Source organism: Rhinolophus hipposideros, assembly GCF_964194185.1.
Source record: "Rhinolophus hipposideros genome assembly, chromosome: 6".
Taxonomy (NCBI): Eukaryota; Metazoa; Chordata; class Mammalia; order Chiroptera; family Rhinolophidae; genus Rhinolophus; species Rhinolophus hipposideros.
In genome coordinates, this window is record NC_138052.1 from 11,491,834 (window position 1) to 11,504,642 (window position 12,809).

Here is a 12,809-nt window from a genome sequence, read left to right on the forward strand (position 1 = left end):
ATCTAAAAAACAAAATAAACAAAGAAACAAAACAGAAACAAACTCATAGATACAGAGAACAAAGTGATGGTTACTAGATGGGAAGGGGTTGTGGGCTGGGTGAGAAAGGTGAAGGTATTAAGAAGTACAAATTGATAGTTATAAAATAGTCACAGGGATGTAAAGTACAGTATGGGAATATAGTAAAAACTATTGTGAAAATTATCTGTAGTGTTACGTGGGTACTAGACTTATCTAGGAGATTACTTCTTAAATTATATAAATGTCTAACCACTATGCTGTACACTTGAAACTAATATAAACTAATATTGAATGTTAACTATAATTAAAAAAATAGTCACAGGAATATAAGTACAACATAGAGAATATAGTCAATAATATTGTAATGACTATGTACAGTGTCAGATGGGTAATGCACTTACTGGGATTATCACTTTGTGAGGTATACAAATGTCTAATCACTATGTTGTTTTGTACACCTGAAACTAATACAAATAAATAAATAGACAAACAAATAAGTAAAATCTGCAAAAATAAAAAAGTGGCTTAAAGGAAGAATAATCATTTACTATCTCTAACAGTTTCTGCGGGACAAAACTTCAGGAGCGGTTTGGTAGAGCTCGTCTGGATCAGAGTCTCTATGAGTTTGCAGTCAGCGGGTGGCCAGCACTGGCATCACTGTAAAGCCTTGTTCACTCACATGTCTGGCACCTGTGCTGCAAAGACAGGGTGATTGGGAGCTGGAGCAGCTGGAGCAGCTGGAGACCTTCTGACATCTCTCTGTATCTCTGTTTGGTTTCTGCACATAGTCTCTCCTGCTTGGTGGCTTAACGGTAGATGGACTTCTTACATGGTAGCTCAGGGTTTTGAGTGTGTGTGTTTCCAAAGAGGGTGCAAAGCATAGCCATTGTCACCTTTTATAACCTAGCTTCAGCTCTTACATGGCTTTTGTGCATTCTGTTTGTGGAAACTGCCACAAAGACTTACTCAAGGTCACAGGGAGGGGAAACAGATTCCACCTTTTTTTTTTTTTCAGATTCCACCTTTTGATGAGGGAGTGGGAACTTACTGGACAGACGAGCATGTGGGAATAGAGATATTGTTGTGGTTATTTTTAGAGTATGCAGTCTGCCACAGCAGCATGTAGTGTTTTCCTTAATGGAAATGTATGCAGGGGAAGTGTCAAGGAAGCCTCCATGGGTGAGGTAATACTTGGGCATTGTTAAAAGATTGGAGGGGGTTGAGAGCCTGGAATAGGTAATTAGGACGTGTTTATTATTCCCATTTTGTATAGGGGAAGACTGACGCACAAAAGGGTTAATAAATACACCTAAGGTCATGGACTTTCATAATGGAAATGCTGGAAGTGGTCTCTCTCGTCTCCAAGAGTGGTCAGCTCTTGAGACAGCCAAGAAATTCTCACTCAGTCGTGGGCATTTTCTCACTCCAGCTCCCTGAGGCACAGCAGTCTCCAAGAATGGAACATGAGGGCTTTATTTATCAAAAGGAAACATGCATTAGAAAAGGTGGAAAATGCTGTATTAGATTCTACGGCTGCAATTAACTATAGACCCTCTTGTTGAGTTCTCTGATTCTAAAATCTATCATTTAATTAATCAAGAATCCTTAATATAAAATCCCAGATACTTGGGATTCTAGGAAGTATATTTGAATTTAAAGGGGAAAGGAAACCTTCGTTTCCTACAGTTAACGCCTTAAGGAGTACGAGGCGAATTGATGAACTGAGTTAGTGACTTATTGCTTTCCCTGCATGTCCATTTTTTATAAACCTTTGGAGATTACTGAAGGGGGAGAGTACTTGCTTGCTTTAAAGATCTTCAGGTCATTGCATGTTTATTGAGAACCTGCTACATAGCAGACACAGTACTATGTGTTGGGGGAACAAAATGCACACACCATATATTTCCTCTCAAATGACCTACTCATAGTTAATTCAAATGCCACACAGGAAATGCTGATATACAGATATGTATGTATGCTATATAGATATGTATGTATGTACTACTATGCTGGTATTGAAATTGGTTTGGGAGGAAGAGACAATCCTGTAGGAGAGGATGCTTGGCAGAGTCGGACAAGATGTGTAGATGTTCCCCAGGCATAGCTGGTGGCAAACGGGACAGAATAAAATGTAATCTTCTGGAGCTTCATGCAATGCAGCCTTAACTGGATTGGTAAGGATGGTGAATGAAACTAATTTTCACTCCCTCTGGTATGGTAGATTCCATTTGTCTACATCAATGGATTTCCTCATCCAATGTCTCCCTGTAGCTTTATGGGTCAGATAGAGAACTAATCTATTTTCTCATTTGCTTAAGAAGAAGAAAAATATTATAAATCCATAAAATGAGTAGCAGCGGCTGCATTTCAAATCCTCTTTGTATGGTTCACAGAGTTGAAATTCTCATGCTTTACCAATACTTTTCACTTGGAGTAGACTTGGGCTTTGGGTGCATGGAATACTTAGTCTTTAAGGACAAATTGCTTTGGTTATTGAAGAGAGGATTCAACTCCCCTGTATTTGTAATCTCCTCCTTAAACTGGAAGACAGGCTGTGTCTCGCTTTAACAGTATCGTCTCAATTTCCAACAAATTTGATTTGTGGCCACTGGGGAAAACTGGATCAGGGATCTCCAGACAGAACGTCCAGAGCCTCAGCTTCAGTTCCAGGCTTGGCATCTGTCTCTCCGGAAATGCTTTCTCAGGTAATTTTCAGAGGTCTGTCTTATCTCCAGGCCTTCAATGTGCCTGGGTTGTCACCATATGGCACGGCAAGACTGATACATAAAAAAGTCCATCACAACTGAAATGACTGACAATAGAGGAATGTCTACGTAAGTTATGGCACAGCCAGGCTGTTGAATGCATTGCTGTGTTAAAATAAATGAGGCAGCTCTGCATGCTCTTCTATCAGAGAACGATCTCTAAGATGTATGGTTGAGTAAAAAAGGCGAGCTGCAGAGGAATATACGGAATCATTTAGGTGCAAGTGACTCCCATAAAACAGTACTCTGTGTTTGCACAGGCACCCATATATGAATGTAAATGCAAGGAGAAGCTCTGGCAGGAAAGATGCCACAGGGTAGCGGGGGTTATGGCACAGTGAAATACTCTGTGCCTCTCTGACTCCATCATGTTCAAGCCTGCTTTGTTCCCTCGGCCTTCAGGCTAATAGCTTCTGCTTAGTTGTGCATGTAGACTTGCTAATCATTAGAGCAAGTCTGCTGGAGGCTTGAGTTTCTAAAAAATAGCTCCTCCCATTTCCCTTCCCTTGACATAAAAGAAGCCTGAACTCTGTAGTATGTTCTTAAATGGATTCGAAGAACCACTAGGTCTGCCATTTTCTCAGTTTGTGCCTTGTGGATCATTAAACATTACCTTACTCCAAACTCTGACTTGGAGTTTTGGCCTTTTGAAGCGTCTGTGCACATGGACTTTGGATTGGTAATGGTTATCTCTTTAGAAGTCAGGGTGGGGAGATGTCCCAGTAGGAGTTGGACCTTATCTGTAATAGTTGAGACATGCCGAAAACCAAAGCACTAAGGACAACCAATCACGAACAGCCAACAAAGCTTTCAGCTATAGCAAATGATATAGTTTCCTTTCTTTGATTCCACAACTCTGCATTAAGACTTTCCCTTGGCTCCTGTCCATGGAGCACTTCTAAACACTTCCAGTTTGGCGCTGCCTGATTAGAATAGATTTCTGTTCAAATAAACTCTTCAAATTTTTAATATTTCCCAGGTTATTTTTTAACAGGGGAAAGATCAACGCTGGTTCTATCCCTCAGAACTGTACTTTAGCAAGTCACTTATCTACATGAGCTCAGTAACAGCAAATTTAGAGGGTTGTTATAAGAATTATGTTTGATAATTTACAAAAAGCCTGGGCTCTTTTTCTTCCTGCTCTTGGATTTTAGATCCTGACTTTGTGTCCCCAGTTTAAATTCTGACTTTGGCTTTTTCAGAGTTGGACACCTAGTTGGAGTCTCCTATTGTTCTTTTGTTTCCAGTCCCTCCAAGCTGTGCCTCTGATCAAAGTCTCCTTGAAACTTTTGTTGAGAGAATCCTTCTTCCAGTTCCCCTCCAGTCACACAGAATTCTACGTGCAAGATCCATTACCACCCTGGGGTGGAGGTGGTAGCTTCATACTTGTGGTTATTCTTTGTCATTTATATCCTCACCATTAACACAAAGAGGAATGTTTTCAGTTCTAGGCACATTCTGAGGCTTAATTCTCCCCTGGCTGTTCTCCCCCAGAAGCTGTTCTTTGTGTGGGAAGTGGTCATTTGTAAATCAATGGGAATTTTGCCTGAGAGCAAAGAGCAAAAAGAGCCCACAGTGCCCACGGATTTGTTTGCCTACAAAGGAGGCAAACTCTTCTGCAGCAAGTTGGCCACGGTGACTTCAGGTCAGGGCAGGGCTGCTGTCTCTCCCAGAGAAAGAGGAGAGACTTCCAAATTAGAATGTTCATGAGCCAGTGGAGGGCCTGCATGGGACAAGAACACTTAGTTCCCTCCTTTATACATATTTTGTGGCTGTACAAAATCATAAAGTCATTTCCATTTTGAGCTTTCCAGGATGATGGGAAATGTGGCTTTAGAATTCCTTTAGTTTTCCCCTCCAGAACACACTGCCAACAGAGAGATTTTGCTACATGCTTGTTGATTTACAGAGTATATTTGAGACCCAGGTTTCTTATTGTCCTTATTTCTTGTTATTAATATGAAGAATGTGGATTTCCTATTGATGATGGAGATGAAGGCTTCTCTGTGGATGTCTTTGGAGAAAGGAACACTCTGCCCCAGGAGGTGTCCACACTGACTGCAGGAAGGATTGGCTCCAAGTTGTCCAACTGTGTCGGAATGGTGGGAGTTCAGAGAATCTGACCTTTAGCCCAGGAATCGTTTTTTCTCCTTTCTCATTCTCTTGTCTTGTTGCCTGAAACTTCTGTGTTAAGAGTCTCCCTCAGGGGTGGTTCCAGTGGAATGCAAAATTGTCTAGGAAGGGAAGCTGATCAAGTCAGGGATTCGCAAATGGTTTTTGTGTAATCCTAGCCCCCAATACATTCTTGAAAAAAATCCCTGAGAGACATAGCATTGACTGTCACCTGTCAGATATGCACAATATAAACTGGCACAGTTAATGTTTAGGATGTGCTCAAGTAAATAAAGTGGTTTACACTTACTTAAGCAGGTGTTTTGCAAAACACACAATTTTCATGTAAACTCTTTTATTGTCTTGAGAAATCAGTGTTCTCAGAGCATATGTTAGTCCATTCTGGGTTGTCAGTGACACCCACAAACTGGTGAAATTAGTCTATTATTTTCCCCAGTCACCTGAGCAAGTCTGAGAGCTGAGAACCAGAGAAGGGCAGGCACTGAGAAGAGAGCAACACTGAAGTTTGCTTCAAGGAACGCAAGTGTTCAGTGGTGTCTACAGGACCTAAAGAGCCTGGTTAATTGATTAGCTGGAAGGAAAACTTCTAAAACTACATCTTTTACATATTGACCCCCAAATTTCATTAACTTTAAAAAAATCTTGTATTTAGCCATAGACAACTTAAGTTTTTGCAGAGTGTTCTGGCAAGATGTGGAATCTTGTGCTACCTATATAGAGTATATTACAAATGAAATTTATACTAAACTAAACCTTTTCCTATTCCCCTCTCTCCCTCTCTCCGTCTTTCCTTCCTTCATTTTTTCCTCCCTTCCTCTCCTTCCCTCTTTCTCTCTCTCTCTTTTTCATTTTTTTCTTCTTCCTCTCTCCTTCTCCACCCCACCTTCTTCCTTTCTTCTTTCTTAAATGGCCCAGTCCCTTTATCATTCTAAATACCCATTTGCCTCCTTATGAAGTTTTCTCAATTAACCAGTTTTAATAGTCCATTCATTTCTCAACTTATTCTTATAATTTAGTGCCTTTGAAGTTGCATTGATTGACAGGTTTTTGTTTCAAATAAAGCATTCTGTAGAAATAGTGACTAAGATAATAGGCCTTGGAGCCAGATAGACCCAGGTTCAAATCCTAGCTCTGCTATGGCAGATACTGCAGCCGAGCTCTTCTGATATTTATTTCCAACCTCCTTATTCTTCATCTACCTCTGCTAGGGAGCCTGTGAACGCTAAAGAGGGCTAAAGGCTGAAGCAGCCAGGATTGGCTGTACGGTATTATTCTGGTAAGTGAGATATTACTTGTTGATATTATTTAAACATATGGTCGGAGTAATGGGGCAGACAGCGTGACTCATACCATGCTAGGTGTATTACTGATGTAGGTGATGTTGGATCTGCTGGCAGTTTCTGAGTGTGGGCCGGGATCTTGTCTTATGAAGCAGAGGAATGGAAACATGGACCAGGGAGAGGCAAAAAGTTTTAAAAAGAGGATAGTTTATTAAAGGCAGGAAAAGAGGTTGTACCTCCTGAACGGGAGGGGGTCCCGGATGGGGGTGTCCCATGACTGAGACAAAGACTCTTACTTTTTTGCCTTCCCTTGCCTGCTCGGGGAAGGAGAGCTGTTTGAAGAAGGGAAATTGAAGAAGGGAACTGGCGCCTTCCAATGAAATTCATCTACCAGGTTTGTTCTGCGTGCCCATCCTGAAGGAATTAGTAAAGTAGCCCACACTTATCTATCAGATCAGCTCCATTTGTCAGGCCAAAAGGAATTTATTTTATGATTAACCTCAAGGCCTTGATACATTATGTCCTAGAGCGAAGGAGTGATTTCAAAACCTGGAGTTTTAGGATATGGCTGTCTTTGTTTATTCCACCAGGGACCTCCCTGTCTACCTAGGGACATGCTAACTCTCCTGTATCATTACCATTTTCCATTAGAACTATTTCTTCTATTTCTATAGGTGCTCTAGAGCAGAATTTGTTATATTTTTTACTGAAATGTGCTGAAATCCTATTTTCCACATAGTAGAATTTAATATAAGTTGAGGTCCACTCACCTCTCCCAGCAAGTCCTTGGGACTAAAGAGTCAAAGGATCTTGGAGGATGGTGCTTTCAGCCATCTGCCTAGAGCTGTGTGCTGCCTGCTTCCAGGTTTGAGTGAGTCAAGACTGAGCATGACCCAAAGAACAGGGTCCCAGAGCAAGTGGGCTGAGCTGGGGAGGCTGTAACAGAGGGAGTGGCAGTGTCTAGAGGAACCTGGAGAAAGAGGCCAAGTGCCAAGCATGAAGAACAAGATGAGGATGGAGAGCAGCAAGTTTGGCACACCTGTGGATAAATGCACCGACAGGGCCAGGCAGCAGTGGATAAGTGGTGACTGAGCGTGGCACTCAATTCTGCAATGGCCTTTGTGAATTGTGCTAAGTGTGGGCAACGCACGGGCTCCCAGCAGGGATGTTGGAGCAGACAATAGCACCAATTCCTGGTAACCTGTTTCATCGAGGTGAATTGTCACCATGGGGCATCCTCCAAAAGATTTTGCTTAGAGGTCTCACTTCATTGACAGCACAAAGATGGATTGTCTGCTCTCTTTGCCCATTTCCCTGTATTCCTTTTTCTATCTCTGCAGAAGCTGGTATGATTGAATGTACCTTGGCTCCACCAGGCACCACCCTCTAGGCATTTGAGTGATCTTTTTATCATCTCAGTCTACAGACCGTGGCTCCTTAACCCTCTGCCAAAGATCACTCAGTGAATGAAGACAAATGCAATGGTTTTAGAACTGTGTTGACTCAGCATTGGAGCCATTGTCTGGGCACAATATATAGAGTGTTTTCCTTGTCACTGGACCATGAAGGCAGCTAGTCCCTGGCTTCAGTGGAAAGCTAGCATTTGAGGGTTGATGGCTGACTTCTGGGGTCTTTTCTTTACACGAGGTAAAATCCTGGATCCTTTGACAGGTTAAGAGAAGTGGTGCTCCTTTATTTTTCATATTCATACCGGAGGCCTGGGGTCTGCATTCTGCATAAATGTATCTCATAGAAGCTGCCTGATACACAAATCAAATCCGGGAGCAGGCACGGTGTGAGAGCCATGCAGAGTGCATGTATTTCCTAAGCAGGCCAGAGCATTTAGCACCTTCATCCTCTTGCACTGGGTTTTATTTTGCATCTTACTCTTTGTTGTTTGCTCTCTGCTTTCAGAGCCTCCACGTACAGTTGTGAGCTAGGTTTCTAAGTTGTACAGGTTGTGTACTGCAGAAAAGTGCCTTCTCTGAGGAGCCTTCATTATATGGTATACATCACAACTTTGGGTACTTATAAATAAAACACCCAGTGCAAGGCAATGTGTCTTGTTTTAAAAAATATGAAAAAATTGATGACAGATATCAGGGATGTGTCTTGAGGAAGGGATACGTTTTCTTTATTTGAACAAAGGCCCCAGATAAACAAGCATTAGGACATTTGAAAGACTGAGAGGGTTTCCCTCCCCCACCTTGCTTCAATATATGAAGGTAGCCACACAAATGTCTGTGTATCTCTATCTAGATATTATCTGGGAGGTGGAAGCTCATTGAGAAGTTGGGGAGAGGAGCTCTTAATGAGAACTGAGGAGCCACTGGGTCAGCCTTCCTGTTACCCAGAAATTGGAGTGGCTTCCTTATGATAAAGGAGAGATTGGGAGTGGGGGTGGTCTCCAAGATAAGTAGAGACCCAGGCCCTGCTTGTCCACAACACCCAGGATAGAATGGTAGTTCCACAGAACCAAGGGAGAATGGATCTGCTTCAAGTCTTGGCAAAAGATCTCTGAGGCCCAGCTTGGTACAGGTCAGGGATATTCCACCTTCTGAACAAGTCTTGCCAATTTGGGCATTGGGCACCTTAGCAGCAACCAATAGTGATACAGGTTAGCTAACATGTCCCTAGGTAGACAGGGGGTCCCTGGTGGAATAAACAAAGACAGCCATATCCTAAAACTTCAGGTTTTGAAACCACTCCTTTGCTCCAGGACATAATGTAACAAGGCCTTGAGGTTAATCATAAAATTCATTTTGGCCTGACAAATGGAGCAGGTCTAACAGACAAAGAATGGGTTACTTTACTAATTCCTTTAGGATGGGCACGCAGAACAAACCTGGTAGACGAATTTCATTAGAAGGCGCCAGTTCCCTTCTTCAAATAAGTTCCCTTCTTCAAACAGCTCCCCTTCCCCAAGCAGGCAAAGGAAGGTATAAAAGTAAGAGCTTTTGCCTCAGTTATGGGGCACCCCCATTCGGGACCCCCTCCCGCTCAGGAGCGGCAACCTCTTCTCCTGCTTCTAATGAACTATCCTGTTTTTAAAACTTTTTGCCTCTCCCTGGTCTGTGTTTCCGTTCTTCGGCTTCACGAGACACGATCCCGGACCACACCTAGAAACTACCGGCAGATCCAACATCACCTACATCAATAGGGATATAAGGACATGGATTCCTTCCTCAGATTTTCCAATCAGTGTAAGCTACTCCAGTGTAAGAAGTCCCTAGGACTTCTGTATGAATTTACATGATAGTAAGCATCTCACCAAATTCTATCTAACATGAAACTGAAGCCATGTGATGTTTCTTGTAATTTCAAGTCCAGTGGAGCAATTGCATATGCTCTGCATCTGAAAACAGATGATGCATTTAGCTCAGCATCACAATATTTTCAAAGGACGGAGATCTCCAGTGCCTGTCACTGGGAGTGAGTGTGCTTTAGGTAGTAAGCCTGTCTTCAGCATTTTGTCTTTTTCTTTAAAAAGCACCCTCTCTCATTCAGCTTCATCTACTGCTTCATCTCAGAAACCCAGCACGTGTCTGGTACATGTTTGCTGCCCCAGATCCCTCTTCTTGCAGGAGGTACCCTAGCTTCCTTGCCTCATTCCTGACCCTATCTCAGCATACGTGCCTTATGACACGTCCCTTCCAAATAGACCCTCTTGTAACAAATCAGAGACAATGCATTAATGATTTATGGTGAATTCATAGGTTACCCTCCTGTCAAAGACAAAAATAAACCAGAGACCCAATTAGTAAAGGCCATTTATTCATAAACTTGCAGCTGCAAGTGATCCACTGTCACTTTCCTTTCAGTAGGGGTTCGACGGGGCTGGAAAGGTTTTATGGAATAAAAAGAGGAAGTCTCGAGAGTCTCTGATTGCTGAGCATTCAATTAAGGTCACTTTCTGATTGGCCTTTAAGTACGTTTGGTGGTCTTTAATTAATTCACTATTCATTTTTACATGACTGGGGAATTTTCAGGTTGGACAGAATTGGAAGGGCTCTTCTGCCTTTCTGGGCAAAGCTATTCCTTAACTCTGAGGGTAGAGTGGGATATCTGGACTTGGCAGAGACCAGACAGGTCTTCTTTTCTTTGTGCAAGAATGTTTTGCTATTACTTCCAAGAGTGAATTTGCTCAAGAAATAGTTTCTCCCTATGATTCTTATCTTTTCTCCTGTCCCACTTCAATTGCAGCAGCAGCAGTAACAACAAAAGAAAAACAAATTTACTGGGTACTTACTAAGTACAGATACTACAAGGTAATTGTAGTGATTCCCATTAAAAAGAGGATGAGAGAGAGAAACTGAGGCTCAGAGAGTTTGAGAGAACTGACCAAGGCCCTGTAGCTATTCAGCTAGTAAGTGTCAGACTTGATACCAAGGCCTCTTTGGTTCTGAATACCATAATATTCAACTGTACCATCTCCTCATAGGGTAAAACCAAGGGAAGTGATGACACCATTTCAGGCCTTTAGGCAGGGCGGGTGGGGGACTTGTTTTGGGTAAGGACCTCACTAGCGTTTTCTAGAGCAAACCTCCTATTTGGGCCAAACTTTAGCAGCCTGTATGTGGCTCTAGTTTTGCATGTAGAAACTGTTCTGAAGGTTAGCATTCTTCAATTTCAGCATTAGAGTAAAACAGCCAAAGTTTGTTTAGAAAGAGGTAGGGGTGGCTAGAGGGCTCTAGGGTCTGGAAGAGACAAGTAGACTGTGACAAGTCAATTGTTGCTAAGTGCATTTGTTACTGGAATCTGCCACTAAACCTTACATCTTTAGACAGAGGGTAAAAAAAAAAAGTCATTAAACTTTCAAAAGGAAAAAATATAGCAGTAGACATGAATACTTCAGTTCCAGACATTTTCTCCCTTAATATACAATTGAGTGCTTTTCTTTTCAAATTTTCAGCTCGGACACATGACTGCACACACAGTCCTTTAATGGACTTATTGTCTCAATAATTTGACATTAAGGTAGGATGATAGGACACTGTTGAAACAGCCTCTGCAGAGTGGAGAGAAGTGACAACCACCATCCAAAAGAAGAAAATGTTCTCTTTAAGTGTGTCTCTGATGGAAATTTATTGTATTTTGTGGCATGTCATCAAAACCCCACCTTCTGTTGCTCTCCCATCCTTAGGGCCCTGATACCCCTGGATCCCAGGAGTGAAAGACTTTCCTGAAGCCCCCTTCTCCACACCCGTTAGTGTGCATACTTGGCAGTGGGGAGGGGCAGATAGTGAAAGATATTTTCAGAACCCATTCATCACCAGGATGACCCCATCTGCAAATGGAGTACATCATTAATACTTAGAAACCACCCAAGAAAACTGGTTTTAGTTACAGTTTAGTAAGAGGCCCCTCTGGGTATAACAAGGACGCTGGAATCTGATGTTGTCAGGAGAGGGGTAGATGAGTTAGAAGTTCTTACCACCTCTACCCAGATGCCAAAAGAATGCATATGGGAGACAGGAGACCAACAAACAGACGTCTCTGTTGTTTGTGAATTTTATTGTGGTGGAGAAAAAAGGTTCCTGTGCAAATCAAGGCAGATAGCCGATACAAATTACGTATTACTTTTTAAATGGCACCAATCAGTTATTGCTCTTTCCCAAACAGTGTTTTGCTCTGTGTCCATTACTTAGAAACTTGTACTTCCCTTCCTCAGAGTTGTTGAGTCATCCTGGGAAGGTGTAAATGATGTTTCTTCTCAAAGCATGATGTCTCCCAAACTCTTAGGCATGACCAGTAATCTTAAAGCATGCTACAAGTATACAAAGCCAGGGATCTCCATGTTTCTTTGGCCACCTGTGAAAGGTGATGCAGACAGGCAGGCTCAGGGTTAGATTGACAACTCTCTGCTGGTTTCTAACCTAGAAAACTGAGCTCTACTCATGCCTGCAAACTGCTCAGAAGGGTTTTGTATTAACCAGTTGACAGCTGAGGTCTCCTGACCACTGGGATTTAAATGAAGTTGGCTCTGATCCCATCCCAAATTCAGTAGAAGTCAGAGTCATCCCCAGTCTCTCCAGGGACTCTGGGAAGAGGGGGCTTAGGGTTCTGCGGGTTGCCTCTGGCTTCAGACCTGCTTCCCAGAGTAATTCAGTTCACAGAGTGTGCTGCTGTCCTGCATGTGCTTTCCCATAGCAAGGTGCATCTTGTGAGCTACAGAACTCGGCCCCTTTCCTTGCTTTTTCACCTCTTCCTTGTACCCACACCTTAAGACCTCATGTGGTCATTGACTTTAGTGAAGATTTGGGCAGATAGAGAGGCCTGATATTATAAAATGCAAATCACCAAAAACTGAACCATAGTCTTTATAAGCCTTTCACCGTTTTTACCAATCAAGCTCCAGCTCTCCAGCATGTTGCTTGGCATTCCTCACTCCTTTTTTTCTGGTCCCCTCTTTTATTTTGTTTATTTACCTTCCCTTCTCTACTCCTATCCCCTTCCTGCTAAGGAACAACGGGAATACAAGGCCTACAGCACAGAGCTCAGCTCCTGGTCCCTTTGCACATCCAAGGGCTCACAAAAGTGTTTTACCGCTCAGTGGACCATAAACAATGGCCTCCTCACCAGTGTCTGCCAAAAGGGGAAAGGAGTAATA